General features: G+C 36.6%; 1 long non-coding RNA gene across 1 annotated transcript; it reads right to left on the bottom strand.

The window, feature by feature from the left end:
* Positions 1–3803: 3803 nt before the first annotated feature.
* LOC135219959 (uncharacterized) lies at positions 3804–7290 on the bottom strand. The gene is made up of 2 exons (XR_010315539.1): positions 6948–7290; positions 3804–4465 (listed from the first exon to the last, which is right to left on the bottom strand). It is a non-coding gene; the product is annotated as an uncharacterized LOC135219959 (long non-coding RNA).
* Between the last annotated feature and the right edge of the window lie 1326 nt (positions 7291–8616).

Here is an 8616-nt window from a genome sequence, read left to right as displayed (position 1 = left end):
AGAGAGAGAGAGAACGATAGTTTATCGTGATGAAGTTGCTTACTTACCAGATAACTGCCCATCATATATTTTCGTTTCATGTAAGCGATACAGAATTTACAGCTGCACTATTTCCATCTTCTTTCGTGTGTGGGTGTGTATGTATATTATATATATATATATATATATATATATATATGAAAATAGTTGGACTGATTTCAGTCATTATCCTCACAATAATGTTTTGAAACTCCAGTCTTCACCCTTGCTGGAGTACTACAAGACGGCTAGTTAGTTAACCTGCACTCCTTCCCCCCCCCCCCCCCCCCCCCCCCCCCCCCCCCCCCCCCCCCCCCCCCCCCCCCCCCCAACCCTCCCCACTCCCGGCAACCTTTCTCCGTCACCTCGATAAAATGCAAACTGAGAGTCATTATTTATGTATTAAATAAACTCAATATCATTGTTTGTCATGATGAAGTGACTAGATTTATTTCAAATCTTGACTTTTCTATTCCCCTGTTATTGAGATAAGAAATGGATTAGCTCACAAAATCATGACCATCTTTATCGGATTCAACTAAAAAACATTCTTTCCCACGAGTTTCATACATATGCATAGGTTTATAACAGTGCTGATAATTCATCTTCGGCATTTCTGAAAAAAAAACTGGACTGCGTTTTCAGTAGTACTAGGAGCAAGCAGTACGTAGCTAAACTCGGTTTTTTTCCATCTGTCCACCCGCCTGTGGTGTTCACGTATGGTAACACTGCGTCCCAAGCTTTAGATAGTTACATTCAGCTTACATTCAACAATAATAACAATATCCTATTTCGAATATTAACGGTGTAATTCGCATACAGTAAATTATTAAAATACTTTTCAGTTACAAATGTACACCCAGATAACCTTTTATTTACCTAAAACTTACACATAGAGTAACTATCTAAAGCCCAGGACGCAGTGTTACCATACGCAAACAACAGGCGGGTGGACAGATGGAAAAAAAACAGAGTATAGGTACACCAGCATGCCATGGTCATAACCTCTGGTGTTGGAGCAGTTTTCTAAAAACCTCCGACATTCAATCAGGAAACTGACAAGCGAATCCACAAAGCATGAGGAAATAGAGTTGTTAATAGGATATATATATATATATATATATATAGTATATATATATATATATATATATATATATATATATATAGTCTTAGGAGCAGGAAACAAGGATTATGAAGCTTTCGTCTTTCAGGTTGTTATCAGTTACCTCGAAACATCTTGATTGGAAGCGAAACTTTGGCGACTTCTGATATGTATATGTGTATAAACACGTTATATGTATATATATACATATATATGTGTGTATGTGTATGTATAAATAGCCTTCGTGGTCAAGAGGGCATGATACTCCCATCTCACGAGCAGAACTGTCAGAATTCCTTATAAGGATGAAATTTCGGTCTAGTCATATTCCATTGAACTGAACTGTAAGGCTCTTCGCCTAAAAAAAATATTTACAGGATTAGTACCAATATTTACTTTTATTGCTTCTATAATTGTAACATCATTTCTGTTGCGACTCTCTTTCACAGGGTCCTTTCCCTCACCTCTGGTTGGAAAGCTTGTCACCATGATGGTAGTACCTTACCTTTTAGAATATTTTAAACTCAAATTTTTTCCTTTAAAGGTAGTTTTAAATACCCTCAGTGATCAATCCTCTTACAAGTTTCCATTCTGTCATGAAATGCATCTTACAATAGTATTAACCAGCATTTTTCAAAAACATTTTGGTACTTTGAATATCAAATATGTCCTTGTCAACCCGTTAAGGATTAGTTCTATTATTTTAAATTTAAGGATCAGCCTTGTGCTACGATGTCCTTCAGTGGTGTCTGTAAGCATCCTTACCCCCAATTGTTTGTTTGTTTGTATGGTGTTTTACGTTGCATGGACCAGAAATACACACCTCTCACCCCTAAATGGAATGCCAGAGAATCGAACTCGCGGCCACCGTGGTGGCAGGCCAAGACCATTCCTACCACGCCACTGAGGCGCTTTTGCCCACAATCTCCAACCCCAAACGCTCTACCTTCATAAGTCATAGTACGAAAGTTTGTAAAACTCTCATGAAAAAAATAAAAATTTCTATATAATGTGACGAACATCGAGTCAGCAGGTGCTACCGGTCTTTGATGAAGAAACAGCTTGTTCCGAATTTGAACTTTGTACCTGTCGTAATGATAATTCTTATGTTGTTTTTCTTTTTCGTTCTTCTCCACATCATTATATATACATATATTATATATATATATAGATATATATATATATATATATATATATACATGTACATATACATAGATATATATATACATGTACATATACATATATATACATACATACATACATAAATATATATATATATAAATATATATATAATATATTATATATATATATATATAAACATATATATATATATATATATATCTATATATATTAAATATACATATATAAATTAATATATATGCATACATTACATACATACATATATATATATATATATATATATATGTATAATATATATATTTCTAATAGTTGTTAAAAATATAATCTAGGCTAGACAAATATTTTTCATCGTTGCCTATTTGCCATGCTTTCAGCGCCTGATGACTGCTGTGGCTTCTTGAACAGACTTTATTCTGTATTAGAGATACCCTAATCGCCCACTACATTCTTATCAGCTGTTTGTCATTGAATGCTATCTCTCAATGCACTGCAGCAGCCTTCGTCAACACTTCGTCATGAAGTGGTTACCAAGCAGCCAGGATAAAGTGGTCAAGTTATAGACGCACTTTGAATGATTTGTGGTCAACAATGATAATAGTTCATCATTATAACCCTTGGCTGTGTGGAGAATCCGGTGTTAAGAAATAAAAGTTCTAAACTTCTGTTAATTCAAGAAATCTGATCTGGTTTCTACCTTCTTGAACGAAATTAGTTATTCCGTATGATTTTTGTTTGTTTGTATGTTGTTTTTATGTTGCATGGAACCAGTGGTTATTCAGAAACGGGACCAACGTCTTTACGTGACTTCCGAACCACGTCAAGGGTGAACTTCTGTCACCAGAAATGCACATCTCTGACCCCTCAATGGAATGCCCGAGAATCGAACTTGCGGCCACCGATGTGGTAGGCAAAGACCATACCAACCATGCCATTAAGGCACTGTTATTCTGTATGGATAGCTCTGTAGGCCAGAAACCATGATGAGAAAAGACACTATCCAAAGAATACCCTTTCTATGGAATGCTCGTGCCGCTACTCCGATGAGCAACACTGACTGAGGATTCGTGAATTGCCCTTTTTTTTTTAAATTATTATCATTATTATCATTATTTACATATATGGCCCTATTCCTCAAACTGTCACTACATGCTTTTCCTAGAACAAATATTATTTTATATTTAATTAATATGATTACAACAAAGAGGTACCTGTCATAAAGGAAAATAAAATCCATATATTATTATTACTCTATTGTTTTTTTTTTTGCTGAACCTACTATATATTAGCATGTTATTCCATTGTTTATCTAGATTAGCCCTGAAAACAACCATGAACCACCAGTCATGCACGCTCAAGTGAATACCAAGGATCAAGATATCCTGTCACAGTCGCCAATTGTAATGGTCTATGTGACCAGCACACAACACTACCTATTTTTAGATACCAATATTCACCAAACGGCGATAAAGTCCAAAATGGGTGGAATCGTGATAATAAATTAAAGTGTACAAGAGGATTCAAGGGGGCCAAACAAACACAGACAAGAAACCACTTAATATTTAATACATAATCACCAGACAGAAGTAACACCTGAACCTTGTAAATACATAAACAAAATGAACAGCAAACACCCTTAATTAACCATAAATCAAAACACACTCACACTACTAATGAAAGATGGCAAATCAAATGTACACAAAAGAAGGGGCTCAGAAAGAAAGAGAATGCCAAAAGAATTGGAATATCCTAACAATATACACTCTTATTCAAATATCCTAATAAGGCCTTTAATATGACGTCGTGATCTCCTAAATAATCTCGTTTAACCTCCACATCTGGAGTAATCCCAGGAATGCAGGGTTAAAAGGACCCACACCAGGGTCCATGCGCCGTGATCACGTGTACTTGCAGACAGTGCCAATAATTCCACTTTACCGGATAGCTGAGAGGTCCCTCTAACGTACGCAGAGCCAGAGGCGAAGATGAAGGTCAGCCTGCAACTCCAATATTGGTGGAGCAAAATGCCGCAGGATGTGTTAATCCCCAGCTTGTAGTGGGGTAGCAGGTAATCAGCGCAATCAGGACTTCCAACTGGCAGAAAAGTACAGGGACAACCTCTTCAAACAGCTCAGAAAATAGATTCCACCCAAAATCTTGGGACCATAAACAAAACATCTCAGAAGAGGTGGAGCTTGGACTGCATTACTTGAAAAGAAAAACAAAATGTTAATGAGAAGTAAACAAGCGAAGGGCTGGTGAGGAGGAAACAAAAGACCTTAGGGAACACTGCCCAAATGGCTTAATACTAAAATAACAATTAACTTGGTTAACTAACACAGAAAAAGGTCAATATACTGATACCCCCTCACCCAACAGAATAAAAATGTTTTTTTTGCATTAAATCAGAATTCAAGCAAGGATTAGATTAACTTCAACTTGATTAAGTGAGGTGAAATGATAAACACAAAATAACTGGGTACTTAGGTAAAATTATCTCACAATGATAATAAATAATATCATGGATTAATTTGTAATGCAAGATTTTAAGCCTAAAAATAATGCTTACAAAACATATTACATTTCAACAAAGTTTTCACCAATTAGTGCAAAAAGGGTACATAAACCCAAATTACTGGAAGCTCAAAAGTGGGGCAGCAAGTACCAAGGTTACCAGATCAAAAGTAACACCCTATATACAAATGTTGCTAACATCACATATCAATTCCAACACAATAGCACTAGGGGTATTCAATGCAAAACCTACAAACCACCTCTGCAACTCAAATCACATAAATTACCACTGAGCTTCACGCTAATTCCTCTATTTATCACCAATCGGGTATCTAAGTTTAGGTTATAGCACCTTTTTCCACATACAACACTGTCTATATACCAGTGATTCGCACTCACTATTATAGAGCGTTCTATGAAATACACACTCCAACATAGAACGAAGTGGAGAAGACCTGTAAAAGCCTTCCCTGCTCAAGATAAACACAAAAAATTAGTGAAGCATAGTTATAAGCCTGATAACTAATTCAACCAAACATTGGATATCATATAACCACTTAAACTCATAATTAACCTTAATATTACATAAACCTTAACCTAAGAAAAAACCCGTTCAACAAGCATTGACAACTTCATTTCACAATTAACACCAATCTTATGGAAACCTTAACCGAAGTCTTAAAACTATCATATTATTACATCTCTGCAGACAAAAAGTTGACAGAAAATACAATAAGGTTATTACACACTAAATATACCTTCACCTCACTTATCCATACATAAACTTATTCTGTCAGCACGCATACTGTAATTAGAACGATACAGAGATGACCAGATTACCTACATAGACCCCTATAACCACACCATACCTATTTATTCTGTATAGGTATACCTGCGTGATATAATTGTATCTAATTAATATCAAATCTTATTAGGCTGGGAAGTCTTAGGCGCTGCCATCTGATTAATACCAGGCGTTACAGACCTATTATGGTGAGAAGAAGGAGAAGAACCTGTTTTTCTCAGTGTTTGCAGAGTAATCCCATACTGTCTCTCCTTTTTCCTCTCCTCTGCTTTCAACTTTGGCAGATCAATCTCATGCTGTCTCTCTTTTTCCCTCTCCTCAGCTTTCAACTTTTGCAGATCAATCTCATGCTGTCTCTCTTTTTCCCTCTCCTCTGCTTTCAACTGTTGCAGATCAATCTCCATCTGCTTTAACCTTATTTGCCTATCTAACACTTCTACAGTTACTACAGATAATACCTTCTCTGACTGCTTATCCTCCTGCTTCTTGTTAGTTTTTATCTCTTTTACCTTTTCATGCACTTGTAACATCAATAATTCCCTTCCTGGTTGTAACCGGACAGTCAATCCCCAAAAAATCAGCTATGTCACCTAAATCTTCCTTACTTAGTTCTGCAAGCCTATCTTTCCACCCGTCTCCAGTAAGGATCTCCATTACATTTAAAGTAGTCATAATGACACACACCAAAGAATGCACCCAAAAATCACACAGAATTACAAATTACTTAAAATAAAATTAGAGGAGCTGAAAATATGCTGCCTCACATAAATCCTAAGAATCAATCTTGCACATGCAAGTGAATACTACGGAACAAAATATCCTGTCACGGTCGCCAATTACAATGGCCTATGTGTCCACCACACAACAAACACTACCTATTCTTAAATACCAATATTCCCCAAACAGCAAGGAAGTACACAGTGGGTGCAATTGTGCTAATAAATTAACATGTGCAAGAGGATTCAAGGGTGACAAACAAACGCAGACAAAAAACCACTTAATATTTAATACATAATAACCGGACTGAAATAGCACCTAAACATCTTAAATACATAAACCACATAAATAGCAAACACCCTTAATTAACCATAAATCAAAACACACTCACAATTCTAATGACAGATGACAGATCAAACGTACACAAAAATAAAGAGAAGGTCAAAAGAAGTGGAATATCCTAATAATATACAATGTAATTCAAATATCCTAATAAGGCCTTTAATAAGATGTTGTGATCTCCTCAATAATTTCAATCAGCATCCAATCCATGTGTGGAGTAATCCCAGGAATGCAGGGTTAAAAGGGCCCACACCAGGGTCCATGAGTCATGATCACATCTACTTGCAGACAATGCTAATAATTCCACCTTACCAGCTAACAGAGAGGTCCCTCTGACATACACAGAGCCAGAGGCAAAGATAAGGGCCAGCCTGCAACTCCGATATTGGCAGAGCAAAATCCTACAGGACGTATTACTCCCAAGCTTGTAGCAGGGCAGCAGGTAATCAATGCAATCAGGACTTCCAACTGACAGAGAAGTATAGTGACAACCTCTCCCAAACGCCTCAGAGAACAGATTGCTGCCCAACATCACGGGACCTAAACCTCTCAAAGAGGTGGAGCTTGAAAAGAAAAAAGAAAATTGTAATAACTGGTAAACAAGCATAGGGCCGCCGAGACATAAGACCTTAGGATCACTCGCTCAAATGGCTTAATACTAAAATAACAATTAACTTAATTAATACAGAAAAAAGTCAACATACGGACAATATGCATTTGAACCAAAACATAATCATAAATAACTGGCACACCCAGAAGTAGATAGAGATTAAACTGCAAAAGACTGATATTATACCAGTGACAAGAGCAAACATCACATGAAACACAAGGAATGCTTACACACTGTCACAAAGTATCCATAATCATCAGTATTAGGGTAACATAAGCAATGAGAATCATGTTAGCAAGAGTCATTACTTTAACAACGTACCTATTGACCCAGCTTAAACAGAACGAGTATTCTTATCTCACCCTGGGAGAAGAAGAAGAAGAAAAAGACCTCTCCGGCTGTAGCCCCATTGTCTTTAGACCCTTGCTTTTATCTTAGGGCTAAATGTGATATCTTAAGTAGGTGTCCATTGTTTACCATTTTTAAGTAAATTTTAGTTTTCTGTAAAAGAAAACAATTGAGTTGGCTTTGTCTGTGCCTCTGCACTTTTTGTGTCCACCCTCTGATCTTAAAAACTACTGGGGCTAGAGGGCTGTAAATTGGTATGTTGATCATCCACCCTACAATCATCAAACATACCAAATTGCAGCCCTCTAGCCTCAGCAGTTTTTATTTTATCTAAGGTTAAAATTAGCCATGATCATGCGTTTGACAATGCTATAGGACAGGCCACCACTGGGCCATGGCTGAAAGTTTTATTGGCCGTGGCTCATACAGCATTATTCACTGTACTTAAAATTCGACTGTGCCAAAGAAACTTAGGAGCATTTTTTAACTTGTTTATTTTTGCAGCCAATTTTAATCATTTTGAGCATAAACAGCATTACCCTTGTTTTAGGAATTGGTGGCGCGAGTATGGTAGTTAATAACTATAAAGCATGGAAAAGATTCCTAAACTTTCCCATCTTGTTGCCATAAACTGAGGTAGCTTTGGTAACATTGTCATCAGTTTTTCACTATGCAATGTCATTCAATATGGGACTAAATAAAAAAAAAATTCTTGACTCACCATGACACTTAATTCCGTGCTCCTTTCCACCAAATTCTGGATTTGTTCTAGAAAAAAAAATCTCTGTAAAAAATAACGAGATAAGTGTAGACTGTTAAACTCCATAAATACCCCAACGTCAGCAAAAAGAATCTCCTGAAGGAAGCTGAAATGACTCTGCTCTCTATCCTTTGACAGGTTTCCCTTTAGGCCTTTAGTCAAGAAAACTTCAGTTTACATTTGACACACCACCATTAATCTCTACTTCTGTTGACATGGCATCATGTCTATCATAAGCTTTCTAAGTTCTTCACTCTCATGCC

This window comes from Macrobrachium nipponense, chromosome 1 (assembly GCF_015104395.2).
Source record: "Macrobrachium nipponense isolate FS-2020 chromosome 1, ASM1510439v2, whole genome shotgun sequence".
NCBI classification, from domain to species: Eukaryota; Metazoa; Arthropoda; class Malacostraca; order Decapoda; family Palaemonidae; genus Macrobrachium; species Macrobrachium nipponense.
Note: the sequence above shows the minus strand (reverse complement) of the source record. Positions and strands in the feature narration are given on the sequence as shown.